Below are 14,404 nucleotides of genomic sequence, written 5' to 3'. Positions count from 1 at the left end.
GCAAAGATAGTTAGCAACAGAAATGTATGGATTTCCTCAGCATCCCTACATGACTTTGCAGCACTCCTAAAGGTCATTTAAGTTTTCTTTTTGCAGTCACTGAGTTTGTTTTTATGTCTTCATGTTTGTGTACAGATAGTCCCTGTGGGCTCTGTGTTTCCAGATTATTCTTTGTGGACCTCCACTAGGTAACTGCACACAGAGGTTAATACCGAAGGAAAGGAAATTAGCCTTGCATAATCCTGGCCCTCCTAACTCCCAGGGCAACCTCTTCATTCAGTGCTTACATCCAAGTCCTCCACACTGAAAGTTAATAGTATTCCTTTCTAGAGAATTTTTTTTTTTTTCTGCTGTATTTGCTTACTCACACACACTCACATCACTTCACTGGCAACTTCTATTAATTAGCAATACAAATAAACTATTCTCAAAGAAACAATGGAGTACATTCCAAACCTTTTAGACAGTGTAAGTACACGTTTCACATCATCTCATTAAATTCAGGCCAATCCACTCAAGAATGCATTTTCAGGAGCTGGACAGTTATTTCCAAGGTGCCCTTTATTCTGCATTCAAATCATCTGAAATAAGTACGTTATTTAGGGTTTTACACAGCAGCCTCGCTGGTCTGGCTGAGTGCTGTTTCATCACACACTTGTATTCGGCCCCGAACTAATTGCAAATCAAGTCTTAGCATCTCAAGGATGCAAGGGCTGGAAAATATTTTCTCCTGTCACTCGTGTTCTGGCAGGATAACAAGATAACAATTCTCTAGTCCTCTCCTCCATGCTGCATCATTACAGCGGCTGTCATCAGTAGAGCATTTTTAGAGTGTGGACAGTGTGTGTGTGTGTGTGTGTGTGTGTAGGAGGTGCAGGGCTTGGAGAGGAAATGAAAAAGATTTCAACTGTTTCTGATACAAAGATGACCACTGTGAAGTTGCTAAGATTGGCTGTAAGATTTAGGCCAAACATTTAGGTCTAATAATATAATTAGAATTCAGCTTTGGTGTAAGACGGGAATTTTGATGTTGTTTCCCCATTTATCCTGAAATGTGGTTTAAAACACACCGAAATGATCCTGTTGCCTTCTGAATGCTCAGGGCTAGCAATTTCCAGGTGGCTATGGTGGCCAGGATGGCAAAGTGGTTTTGTCGAATGTAGATTTTATGTTGTGGGTCCTGGGGTCTGCCCCAACAGCCAGCTCCATGGCCCCCACTTGTGGCGAGCTGGATCAAGTGCTCATCCAGTGGCACCTGCAAGGGGAGGGTGGAGGTGACACCACTTCTCTCTCGAGTGTTTGTAGCTATGGGACTTCAGAGGAAGGAAGCCCGCAGCCCAGTGAACACTTATGGAGGACCCACGAAGAAAATTGCTGTAGTTGAAACAAAGGCAGGAGCCTTGGAGTTGCCGACATTACTTACACATCCCAGTTGGCTCTGGTGTTGACACAACCACACAAGCACAGAGAGACCTCAAAGAGCATCATCACTGATTCCTTTTGTTTTCATGACATGGTGTCAGGAAAATGAAAGACCACAGTGTAGTGTCGTTTTCTATCATTTTTGAGTCATTTGCAAGTATACCCTTGGAAGAAGTCTCAGGAACCTTATGACAAATGGCAGCTGCACACTCACCACTGGTTTCACTGGAGCTGGATCTTGGGAGGAGAGGATCACGGAGGGGACTCCCCTCGTCAGGGTGAGGCAGGTGGACTTTCTAAAGTCTGAGTCAGGAAAATGTCTCACCTGAGGCCAGATCACAGAAAGATGAATCCATGTTCCCACACTGCTAACCACACAAAAGCTCATCCATCCAATCATCCCATGACCACTCTTCCAGGAACAATAATGAGTTATGGGCATCAGAATCACTGTTTCCTGAGAACCTACTAGAATTTTCAAAATGTCCCATTACAGTCCTTCAGTTCAGCCTCCTGGAAATAAAACAGACCCATAGCCAAGGTTAGGCATATTGTTTGCCAGCTCATTATCTTACTGAAGCTACATTGACTGAGTACCCACTACTACCATGCTTTGTTCTGGGCACTGGCGTAGCAAACGAAGCAGAGTCGGCTACACTCTCACCCGGCTAACATTTCAGAGCAGAGAAAGACAGGCAAGATGCAGTGGGGAGTACAATAGCGTGGAGCATAACCACCAAGAAGAAAGCCAAAGGAGGCCAAAGGCCTTGAAGGTGGGGCGTCACTGTGGTGGGCTCAGGCTGGGCTCTTAACCCCAGATGTGAGCAGCAAGCAGTGTGGCAGTGCTCAGGGTGGGCGCCCAACCCTGGGGGCCCTCACCTGGCTTCTGAGTGAGTTATTCTTCTGAAATCTCTACTTGCTACTCATCCATCAGTGAACAGCAGCTTCTAGAGAGCTAACCCTAAAGCTCGAGTTGAGGTCAGTGCTTTTTGTACTGTTTGCACAAAATTTGGAAATGTCCCTGAGGGAAACTGCAGTAGCTTCATTTAATATAAAAAGGGTTAAGAGCTGCTGTGTCCCATTCCATGGATGCTGCCTCCAGATGCAGCAGTGTCAGAGAGTGGTGAGGAGGGGAGGCTGCCAGCTGTCAGCCTCATTGGCTCTGAGTCCCACCTTCACTGGAAGCTGGGAGAGAGAACTTCGGGCCGCTTCATGGGAGCCCAAGGGCGTCTCTGCAGGTGAACCACATGTGTGTCTCCCGTGTGTGTGAGTCTGTGCCTGTCTCCATGTGAATCCCCATGCCTCCTTCCATGTGGACCCCACTGGGGTAAATCTCCATGTAAGTGTGGGTGTCTCTCCAATGTGCACCCCCTTGTGAGCCCACCTGCATCTCTCCATGCAAACCACAGATGCCACCCTCTGTATGAGGCCATGTGAGGGCATCTCTCACGTGAGTCATGTATCTCCCCATGTGAGTCTGTGTATCTCTCCATATGAGCCCCTGTACCTCTCCACATGAGCCCCTGAATCTCCCTGTGCAAGCCTCATGAGCATCCATGTCAGTCCCTGGGCACCTCTCCAGGCCATCTGTATGCAGCTCTCTGGAGCCTGTATACAATCCTTCAGAATAAGCTCATGTGCATTCTCCTCTTGTAAACACTTGTTAGTCTCCAAAAACAGCTGTATTCCCTTTTTATGTGCTTGTTCATTGTTCGTGCACAAGCGTTGAAGGCTTGCTGTTGTGCATGTTTTAGAACTTGTAAGCCTGGAGGTTTATAACAATTCATCAAGGCCTGCCGTGTTGGAGGGAATGCACTGCATTTAACAGTGGTCTTTTCCGAGGCACAACAGCCATGACCTGGAGGTCAGGATCGGCTATAGCTCCATCTGTGGGCTGCAACTGGACCCTCAGTGGTAGAGCTTCCAGATGGTTCTCCTAGTGATCTTTTGGGCAAATGTTGGCACTGCTGCCTGTCATGCCCAGCTCAGCAAGGCCACGTAACCCCTGCCCTCCAGGAGAGGGAGTCCTGTTTGACACCAGAGGACAGTCGTGTCTGGCCAGCACATAGTGGACACTCACTAAATACCACTTGAGAACATCCCTAAGCTTGCTGAATCAGACCAGTCCCAGTATCTTCCTCACTCTCAGGTCATCAGAGGTAGGTGCAGCCTAACTATGGACACCAAATCTGACATCTAGTTTATAGTGGACACATTTCAGGTCATTTTTGGTGTCTACAGATAGTGGGTAAAACCATTCAGTTTTCATAGTAAGCCTGATAGAATCTTGATTCTATGTCCTTCTAGGTGATCTCCACAGGCCTTTCAGGGAAGGCTCAATGTCACATAGTGACTGTTTCACAGTGACAGAACACTGCCATCCTACTAGGCCTCACACTGTGAATCTTCCAAGTCGGCGTTGCCAATGGGACCATTCAGGGTTAATCCTCTGGTGCTTAGAGGTTAGGGCCTCAGACTCGGAATGCACTCTGTAAGCCTGAAAGCCTTGTATAGAGCCCAGGAAAGGAAGTTAGGGATCTCTCTCCCTTCAGATAGGCACCAATGTTAGATTTTTTTTGGCCCAAAAGGAGCCTCATTTTCTTTTGACTACTTTCTTTTTGGTAATATGTTGTAGGAATATGCTTTCCCCGACCCACTCCCATTCCCTGGGGTTTCTGTAAAGCTTTCCTTAGGGTTGAAAATATTCATCAACATAACCTGAGTAGGAGGCACATTCTGGTTCCTTTTGCCAGAGGGAGGTGGAAAGTAGGTATGTGAGGGCAGGAGGGTTGAGAAAAATCTGAGGAGCAGGTGAGATGGTGGGGAGCAGAGGGCCAACTGGGGCTGATTAGCATGTGTTCAACTGCTGTTACCCCAGAGGTGCTGCCTCCCAAGACCTGGGGTCTCCGAGCTCACAAGACTGAGGGGAAATACCTGGCTCCCCCAGGTTGAGGCTGATGGTGTCAACCTACCCGAGCACTCCCAGGAGACTGACAGCTGCTACAACTGGGTTCTGCCAGGCTAAGGGCGGCCAGCTGGGCCTTAGGTCACTTTTCTTCTGCAGTGGCGACCCCTTCCCTGGAGTGGTTCCTCTGCAGGAAGCCTGCTTGGGCCCTGGGGAGACTCGGGATGGAGTGGTGCCGCCCGAAGGCTCAGCTCCCCATCTTTCCTGGAGGAGGGGCTGGTGTGTGTTTCTCACCTCTGTTCAATCCCAGCTGCACGGGGCCATCTAACTTCGTGGAGATGAACCATGGACTCAGCACCAGCAGCCCTGTACCCAGTCTCTCTCCGATCACAGGCACAGGGCCTGTACCTGTTGCATGTTTGTAAAACTTTGGGACATGACAAATGTATATCCATCCACTTTCTCTTAGTTTTGTGTTTTTGTAATATTCTGAGTTGTTTATTTTATTTTATTTTTTGCAGTACTGGTGATTGAACTCAGGGCTTTCACCCTGAGCTGCCTCCCCAGCTCTTTTTTATTTTTATTTTTTTATTTTGGGACAGGGTCTCACTGAATCACTGAGTTGCCTAGGTTGGGCTCATATTTGTGCTCCTTCTGCCTCAGCCTCCCAGAGTGCTGGGATTACTGGTGTGCACAATCACACCTATCTGTTTGTTAAGGCATAGGTACCCAGACAGAGGGTTACATGACTCTCAGGAAATACATCGGATCATGTTGGAGACAGGCGACATCTGTCCTGTGCCTCCATCACTTCCTTGTTTTTTCTCTGTTCCTGTGAGCAAGTTTTTGATGGAATGAATATCACCAGTGAAAAATAAGAGATCGGCAGGTAGAGATCTGAAATCTTTGGATTGGACTGCCATTTTTTTCTTCTTTTTTATTCAGTTGTTTTGTTTTCAAGTGTTACTTAACCATAGCAGGTATTATATCAGCTCATGCCATTTTCCAACAAAAACCCCGAGATGCCTTTTAACATAGGAATACTTCATTAACAGTAAGAAACTGGGCACTGGCACTTCTGCAGAGTAGCTTAGGCTGTAAGTTTCCAGGTGGTAACCCTGCTACCCCCTGCAGCCAGTTAGATGGAATTTCTTATGGAGCCTCCTTCAGAAGCTGGCAGAGCTGGGATTCACTTCATCTCTGCAGAAAGAATAGCTGTGGCCAGAAGGGCCTCACAAGACCCCTTTCACGCTCCATGAATTTCTTACTGCAGTTTTCCTGGCATAAGCCAAGACCTATTCCATTCAAATTGGTCATTCTGATTGCTCCGGTAACTTGGCTATTTCAGTAGGGAGACTGTCATTTCTTCATTCTTTGTGTTTTACCTTTGCTGTCACACCTTTTTTCCTCTGAGGAGCAGGCTGATGTGTGCTTGGCATCTTTAGGTATGAGAGGCACAGTGAGCGCAGACTGGAGAGGTGCTGCTGGGTTTCTGGCATGAGAGGTCTGGAGGCTCAGAGGGCCTGGGAAGGGCTGAGCTACTTAGGTGCCTTGCTTGCTCTTACTCCTGGCTGCAATTCACAACAAAAATGTCAACGCCTGGGCCCCACTAATTAAATCATGATCTCCAGCAGGCATGGCTCAGGTGTAAGCTTTTCAAATTAAAAACAACGTTTTAAACTCATATAAGATGCAGCGCTCATGGTTACTGACCATGGTGCTGAATGCAACATATCCTTAATGAGATAAACTATTTTGTTTGGATTTTTAAATTAAAGAAATCAAGCAGATGGGGTAGGGTTCTCCAGTTGAGGAAGAGATCAGGACAGGAAAGACACACCCTCAACCTGGGAAGTGGGTCAAGGGGTGTAATGGTGTCCATTCTGACAAAGCCAGGGTTGTGGGTGAGGCTCAAAGTTGGGGAATGGTTCTCAGTTCTAGGCAGTGGAAGGAAGGGAAGGAACAGGCTCATTTTGCCAGAAGGCTGAGTAGGACTTCCAGGCGGAGTTGGATTTAGGAAGGAGGGGTTGTGGTACAGATGGGAGACCAGGAGTATGGTTGCCACCAATCCCAATTCCCACTCAGTTCTCCTGGAAGCCACACTCCAGGAATCAAGGAGAAGAGGAAGGGGACTAGAAGTCAGCAATTCCCCAAGCCCTTTGGCCCAGACTTCTCCTGATGGGAGGCAGGGTGCATGCTGAATGCCCAGTGGGGTTAAGGCTCTTTCTGTTCTTGGAATTTTCCATTGTGACAACTCAACTGGGATAGACTTTATCTGTGAGCGCGGACAGTGATGGGGGACTCTTGTCTGGAGAGTTGGGGGTGGGCTGTGAATCCCACTGAACAGTTCCTCGGCAACCTCAAATACTGGGACTGCTGTCATTCATTTCATGTAATTGGCTTTAACAATTTAAATCATCACCTTATCATCAGTCATTTCTGCTCCTTTCTAATCAGGTTTGATCCTAAAAGGACTTAAAAAAATTATGGAACTCTAGAATGCACAAGTAGAAATGCTGACATTTGGGCTTGTTTAAATTTGCCTCTAGAAGATTTGACATCACTCAAGTGAGCTGGTGTTCTGCTTTCACCATTCTTCTCTCCTCTCCCCAATCCCACTAGAAGCCGCTCATTGGTTATAGATAGAAAATGTAAAGGTTAGTTTTCCTGCCTTGCATTCATCCTAGAGATGCATAGTAGATGCAGGGAAATTGCATTGTTAAAGTGGAACTTGCCTTCAACCAATTTGACCTTTACTCTTCAAACTTTTCTCCCCATCCTCTATCCTAAAAGAACTATTGGTCCATAGACCAACTTTTATTAATGATACATTAAATTAGATTAACTTTATTTGAGCTCAAACTGAAAAGGTTGCAAATAGCTTTTATTGCATGCTCTAGGTGAAATCTAGTGTAATGTATTATATTAATATGCTATTTGATTCTCCAACTGAGATAAGGAAACAGAATTATGTTGCAGAATGAAAATCACAATACAGTCTCAGCTGTTCTGTCATCAAAACTAAAAGATTGCTAAAATACAAACCAAGGAAGAAGCAGCAGCAGAGCTAGAGGATGTACCCCTTTCCTACATGGGGGGCTAGTCTTCTGTGGTTTATTAGCAGAGAATCCCAGCGCTTTCTGTTTATCTGGCTATTATTCTCATCTGTGATTGTCTTCCAGGGCTTCTCAGTCTCTAACTTCATATGTGTCCGCTGTTATCCTGTGATTTTTCCTCCTGGTCTTTGAGCAGCACTCTGGGAAAGCCTTTGACCCATCTCTTGACCCTACCAGACCCTAAGGGTAGGATCATAAGACCACTTCATAGCAGGCTGCAGCAATTCCTCACGATATAGCCACCCCAATCATCCTTCCTGCCAGCTTGTCCAAGTGGAGCTCAGAAGCTTGGAAGAATAATGCCTGATAAAATATTTCTTCCCATGTGCAAATGCAAGAATCCTAACATATGCTATCCAAAGTGCTAAAATCCATTATTTATCCTGTGGAAGAGTACCCAGGTTTAGGAGACTCCATAAACTCCCTAACACATTTCACATGCTTTGAAGATTTCTCCAAATTTTCTCCATGTGGAGATCTTTTTACAGGCTTTCTATTCTTAGACAACTTCATCTGGAGTTACAAACAGTAAATACTCTGGGGTTGTTATAAAGCTTAAATGTGTGAATCCACTTAACAGCTCTGGAAGCAGAAGCGTCAGTGGATGTTAGCTAATAGCTGTTATTATTGGATGTTATTAAGAAGTCATTTTATGATGGTTCACGCTTACACTTAGAAGTAAGAAGCTGACATTTAAGGAATTGCGTAAATGAATTAAGATAATGTCCTAATGCATTTTATATATCATATATTTGTTATGTGTTGAATTTTGTCATGATTATCAACTAGTTGAAAAATTCACATGTTGAATTCCTTACTCCCAGTACCTCATTATAGAACCTGATCTGGAAAAAATAGTTGTGGGTATAATTAGGTAAGAAGAGGCATTTGAGTTTGCCCTAAGCCAGTATTTCTGGTGTCCTTATAAAAAAAGGGAAATTTGCACATAGAGAAGCAAACAGAATGCCATGTGAATATAAAAACACCTGTAATATGTAAGCTTGATTTTATCAACTTGATTGGCCTCCAAACTGCCCAGGAGGTTGGAGAAGGACACTTCTGAATGTGTTTCAGTGAGTGATGGAGCTATGACCATGAGTATTATATCGGATCCTTTGCCCCTGCCTCTCTGGCACCACATCCGTGCTCTGCTTTCCAGCTGCCACGGACCAAGCAGCTTTCCTCTGCCACGCTCTTCTACCATGATGTTTCTGCCTTGAAGCCAGCCAACTATGGACTGAATCCCCCAAAACCATGAGCCAAATTAAACCTCTCCACCTTTAAGTTGGGGTGTTAGGTCTGATTTCCCTGACTAACATATGACACCCATCTGAATGGTTTTATGAACATAAAGACAAGCCAAAGAGATCTCTGACCCTGCTAATGCCTTGATTTTGGGCCTCTAGGTGCCAGGACTTTGAGTCAAGAAATAAATTTCAGTTGTTTAAGAGATCCAGTGTCTGGTGGTTTGTTGTAGCAGTCCTAGTAAATCAATATAATATAATGGGATGAGGACAGAAAGGAAGAAAGTAAGAACAAATAAAAGAAGAGAGGAGTGAAATGAGAAAGTAACTCATGAAGGTACACATCAGAGTTTCATATCTCAAGCCAGTTGAAAAGTTCTGCAAGGCAGGTATGGATTTCTAATTTACAGAAGAGAAGCTTGAGGCATGGATTATAAGTGCCCAGGATGGCATCAATGGGAAGCCCTAGGATAAAGCTCTACAGTGAAGTCTGTATGACTTCCAAACCATTTGTTATAGGACATCCTGGATGAAATGATTATGTTCTACTTCAAATGAGGCCAGGAAAGTTGAACCTACAAGAAGTTTTCACTTAGTTCCTGTTGTGAACCCACCCTGGCTCATCTGAAAGAATGGTGTTGGATTCTTGTTTTCTTTCCTAATAGACTTAGGGAAAAATCTTATGAAATTCAAGAATAAAACCGCCCGGGGGCTGGCTGAGCCAGGAGGGAGATTGGAGCAGCAGAGTCCATTCAATCCACATGTTCTGGGGAACGTGTTTCTCTCTTTGGTGATTCTGCCCATCCTGGCTTCTCTGGGGACCAGAGTCCATCTGGGACCTCTGGTGTTCATGTCTTTGTGGAATTCGTATCCCCTTTGAGTGTGCTCAGGACCTATAACTTGCTTCTAAGTCATATAATACAGCAAAAGTTCTGGGATGACACTTCCAAGATGGTTCTTCCTTCAAATCTACTAGCATTCTGTCTATGGATTCCCAGCTTGCATGTTTTAATGGGATAACCAACCACGCTGGAGAGACTGCTGAGACAGAAATGGTGTGCAGCCCTATAGTCATACAGTCAGTAAGGAAAGGAGACCTCAGACCATCTTTAAGTAACTGGATTCTGCCAACAGCTGGGATGAGCTTGGGAGTAGACACTTCCTGGTCAAACTTGGACTTGAGATCTCAGCTCTGGCTAAAATCTTGATTTCAATCTGTAAGAAACATTGAAACAGAAGATCCTGCTGAGTGAGCATTTATAATCTACAGAAGCTAAGAGGTAACAAACATAAGCTGTTTTAAGATACTAAATTTGTGGCATTTTTTAAGTCTGTTTTCAGCATCTTCTAACTTTTTTGTCTTGTTCTTAGTCCTATATGGCTGTGTGGTACTGAACCCTATCACCTGTTATGTCAAGCACCTACTGACTCAGTTCCATTTATTCTTTTTAGGTAGATTCTAGGTTTTAGAGAAGTTTTAGAATCATAGCAAAATTGAGCAGAAAGTACACAAAGTTACCATAGATCCACATTCCCCCATTAGTGCACAGCCTCTCATGCTAGTGTCACCATCCCATACCAAAGTGGGATTAGAATGAATGAACCTATGTTCATACATCATCATTACCCAGAGTCCAGAGTATACATTAGACTTCACTCTCAGTGTTGTATGTTCTGAGTTTTGACAAATATACAATGACATGTATTCAACATTATAAGGACCACGTTGGAAGTGACATCCCAGTATCATACAGTGTAGTTTCATTGTCCTAAAGAGCCTCTGTTTTCTGCCTATGCATCCTTCCCTTCCCATGAACCCCAGGGAATTATTGATCTTTTACTGTCTCTCTAGTCTGCCGCTTCCAGGATGTCATATACTTGGAATCATATAGTACACAGCCTTTTCAGATTGGATTCTTTCACTTAGTAGTATGCATTTAATGCTCTTTCATTTCCTTTTATGCTTGGCATCTTACTTTCTGTAGTATCAAATTATATTCTATTGTTCATTTGTACCACAGCTCACTTTGTCTATTCACTTACTGGGGACATCTTGGTTGCTTCCAAGTTCTGGTAATTATGAATAAAGTTGTTATAAACATACTTCTGTAGATTTCTGTGCGGACACATATTTTTAACTCATTTGAGTAAATACCAGGGAGTACAATTGCTGGATCATATGGTGAAAAAATATGTTTAGCTTTCTAGGACGCTGCCAAGCTCTCTTCCAGTGATAACATTTTGTATCCCACCAGCAGTGAATGAGGATTCTCATGCACGTATCCTCATCAGCGAAAGTCAGTATTCTGAGTGCTGGCTGGTCTTAGATTTAATGATTATACCTCACTGCTTTTCTTTTAAATTGGCCATTTACTGCAGACATTTGATATGGGACATTTTCCCATATCCCTATTTGTGATGTACATGCAGTATCTTTTCTGGTGAACTCTCTGTTCAGGTCTTTTACCCCTTTTAAAAATTCAGTTGGCAGTTGATAATTTCTGTTTGGTGAGTTTTAAGAATTCTTTATGTACTTTGGACAAAAGTCTTACATTAGACGTATATTTTTCGAATATTTTCTTCTAGTCTGTGGCTTGTCCTGTCATTCTCTCAACAGGGTCTTTTGCAGAGAAGTTTTAAATTTTAATGAAATCCAGCTTACCAGTGCTTTCTTTCCTGTATTGTGCCTTCATTGTCACACCAAAAAGTTATCACCATGCCCAAGGTCATTCAGATTTTCTCCTCTGCTATCTTTGAGATGTTTTAGAGTTTTACATTTATTTCTATGATCCATATTGAGCTCATTTTTGGGACGAGTATGATCCATGTCTGGATTTGTTTTTACATGTGGAAGATATTTTGTTCCAGTGCCATGTATTTAAAAGATTATCTTTTCTTCATTGTATGGCTTCTACTCCTTTCTCAATGATCAGTTATCTATATTTCTGTGGCTCAATTTCTGGGCTATTTTATGCCATTTATTTCTTTGTTCTTTCACCAACACCACTTTCTTGATTGTTGTCACTTTATAGCAAGTCTTGAAGTTGGGTAGTGTTAGTCCTCTGATTTTCTTTTCTGTCAATATGATGTTGGCCAATCTGAGTAATTTGCCTCTCCATATAAACTTTAGAATCAGTTTTCTAATAGTCACAAAATAACTTGTGAGGAGTTTGATTGGCATTGCATCAGCTCTGTAGACCAAGTTGGGAAGAGTTAACTTCTCAAGAACCTTGAATCTCTCTATTCATGAACACGGAATATCCCTCCATTTATTTAGCTCTTTGATTTTTTAAAATCAATTTTGTAGTTTCCCTTATATAGCTCTTTTACAAATTTTGTTAGATTTATACTTCAGTATTTATTTTATGGGAATGTTAATGCAAAGTATATTGTGTTTTTTATTTTAAATTCCTATTCATTGCTGGTATATAGGAAAGTGATTGATGTTTAAATAATAACCTTGTGTCTTACAATATTGTTTTAATCCTTTGTTATTTCCAGGAGATTTTTCTGTAGATTCTTTTGGATTATTTACAGAGACAATCTGGTTATCTCAAGCAAAGACAGTTTTATTTCTTTCTTCTAAATCTGTATTTCTTTTAATTCCTTTTCTCAGCCTGACTAATTGCAGCTTTCAGTATGATACTGAAAATCAGTGAGGGGAAACATCTTTGGTTTTTCAAGATCTTAATGGAAAGGTTTCTAGTTTCTCCCCATTAGATATTATGTTAACTGACAGTTTATTTCTCAGTTTTTCTTATCCAATTGAGCAGCTTCCCTTATGACTGTAGTTTGCTGAGAATTTTTGTCACAACTATGTACTGGATTTTACCAAATATTTTTCTGCATTTATTGATATGATCATTTGATTTTTTCTTATGTCTGTGATGTGAAGGATTATATTACTGATTTTTGATTGTTAACTAGCCTTACTTAACTGGGATAAATCCTATTTTGTTATATTGAATAATTTTTATAATTTGAAGGATTTGACTTGATTTTTTTTTGAGAATTTTTGCATCTATGTTCCTGAGAGATATTGGTCTTTAGTTTTCTCTTCTTGTAATATTTTTGTCTGGTTTTGCTGTCCTCATTGCATGAGTTAGGAAGTACTTGTTCTGCTTCTGTCTTCTGAAGGAGACTGAGGAAAATTGATATAATTTCTTTCTGAAATGTCTTGTAGAACTTACCAGTGAAACATCTTGGCCTGGTGATTTCTGTTTTTGAAGGTGAGCAGTTATTAATTCAATTTCTTTAATATATGCCTGTTCCAATTTCATAGTTCTTCTTGTGTGAGTTTTGATAGATTGTATCTTTCAAAAAATGACCATTTCATTAGTGTCTTAGTCACTTTCCCATAGCAGGGACAAAATACCCAATACCCACAATTTAAAGGGAGGAGCAGTTTATTTGGGGTCATGATTTTAGTTCCTGTTTAGCAGGCTCCAAGGCAGAAACAAGATGACAGAGGAGCATGGTGGAGAAAAAGATGCTCAGCCCATAGCAGCCTGGAAGTAGAGCATGAAGTGAGGAGCTGAAGACAAGATGGCTTTGCAGGTCACAACCCAGTGACCATCTCTAAACAGGCCCTACCTGCTCACAGCACATGGAGCTGAATGGATGAATCCATTCATGAGCTCCCACAATCCAATCACCTTCCACACACCTGAGACTTTGGTGAGACCTTTTAAATCCAAACTATAACAGTCTGGGTTATCAAATTTTGCGTTATCACATGTTTGGTGTATTCTCAAAGTCCATAAGATTTGCAGTTATGTCTTTAACTTTGAATATCAGTAATTTGTGTGTCTTCTCTCTTCTTTTGTTTTGCTTGGGTAGAAGCTTATCTTTTGAAATATCTTTCCAGAGAACTAGCTTTTGTTTTCCTCCATTGGTCTCTTGACTTCAAAGTCATTGATTTCTCTAATTCTTATCCTTTTCTTTCTTTCTTTTTTTTTTTTTTAGCTTTCTTTGGATTTAAGCGGCTCTTTTTTCTAGATTCCTAGAATGGAAGCTTAGAAGATCGACTTTAGATGTCTCTTCTTTTTTGATATGTGCATTCACGTCTATACATTTCCCTCTAAATACTACTTTTACTGCATTCCACATTTTTTTTTTCTTTTTTGTGAGACAGGGTCTCGCTATGTGGTTACCCTGGCCTTGAACTCACTATGCAGCCCAGTCTCAAACTCCTGGCAATTCTCCTGCCTCAGCCTCTCAAGTGCTGAGATTACAAGCATGCGCCATCATGGCTGGCACAAATTTTTACAAGCTGTGTTTTCATGTTGATTTAGTTAAAATACTTTTAAATCTCTTGAAATTTCTTATTTGATTCAGATATTCTTTAGTCCAGAAAATTTCCCAGTATCTTTCTGTTATTGATCTCTAGCTTAATTCCCCTGAGATCTGAGAGCAGGCATTGTATAATTTCTATCATTTTATATTTGTTAAAATATGTTTATGGACTTAGCTGTGGTCTATCTTAGTAAATCTTTTTTGGTTCATTAAGTTTATTGCTACATTTTAGGTATACAAAATGATGAATTTTATCATTGGGAATTTGTAGCTGTACATGATATGTCTTTGTTCTTATTTTTCCCCCTTCCCCTGCCCTCTCCTCAACCCCTCCACCCCCTCCCTATTTACAAAGACTTTGTTTCTGTTTTTTCCTTTTCTCATATTTTTTCCTTTCCACTACCCCCCTCCCTTCCCCCTTC

Source organism: Heterocephalus glaber, unplaced genomic scaffold (assembly GCF_053883595.1).
Source record: "Heterocephalus glaber isolate CG9 unplaced genomic scaffold, H.glaber_assembly_v1.0 deba00001538, whole genome shotgun sequence".
Classification (NCBI taxonomy): domain Eukaryota; kingdom Metazoa; phylum Chordata; class Mammalia; order Rodentia; family Bathyergidae; genus Heterocephalus; species Heterocephalus glaber.
This window is presented reverse-complemented; position numbering follows the sequence as displayed.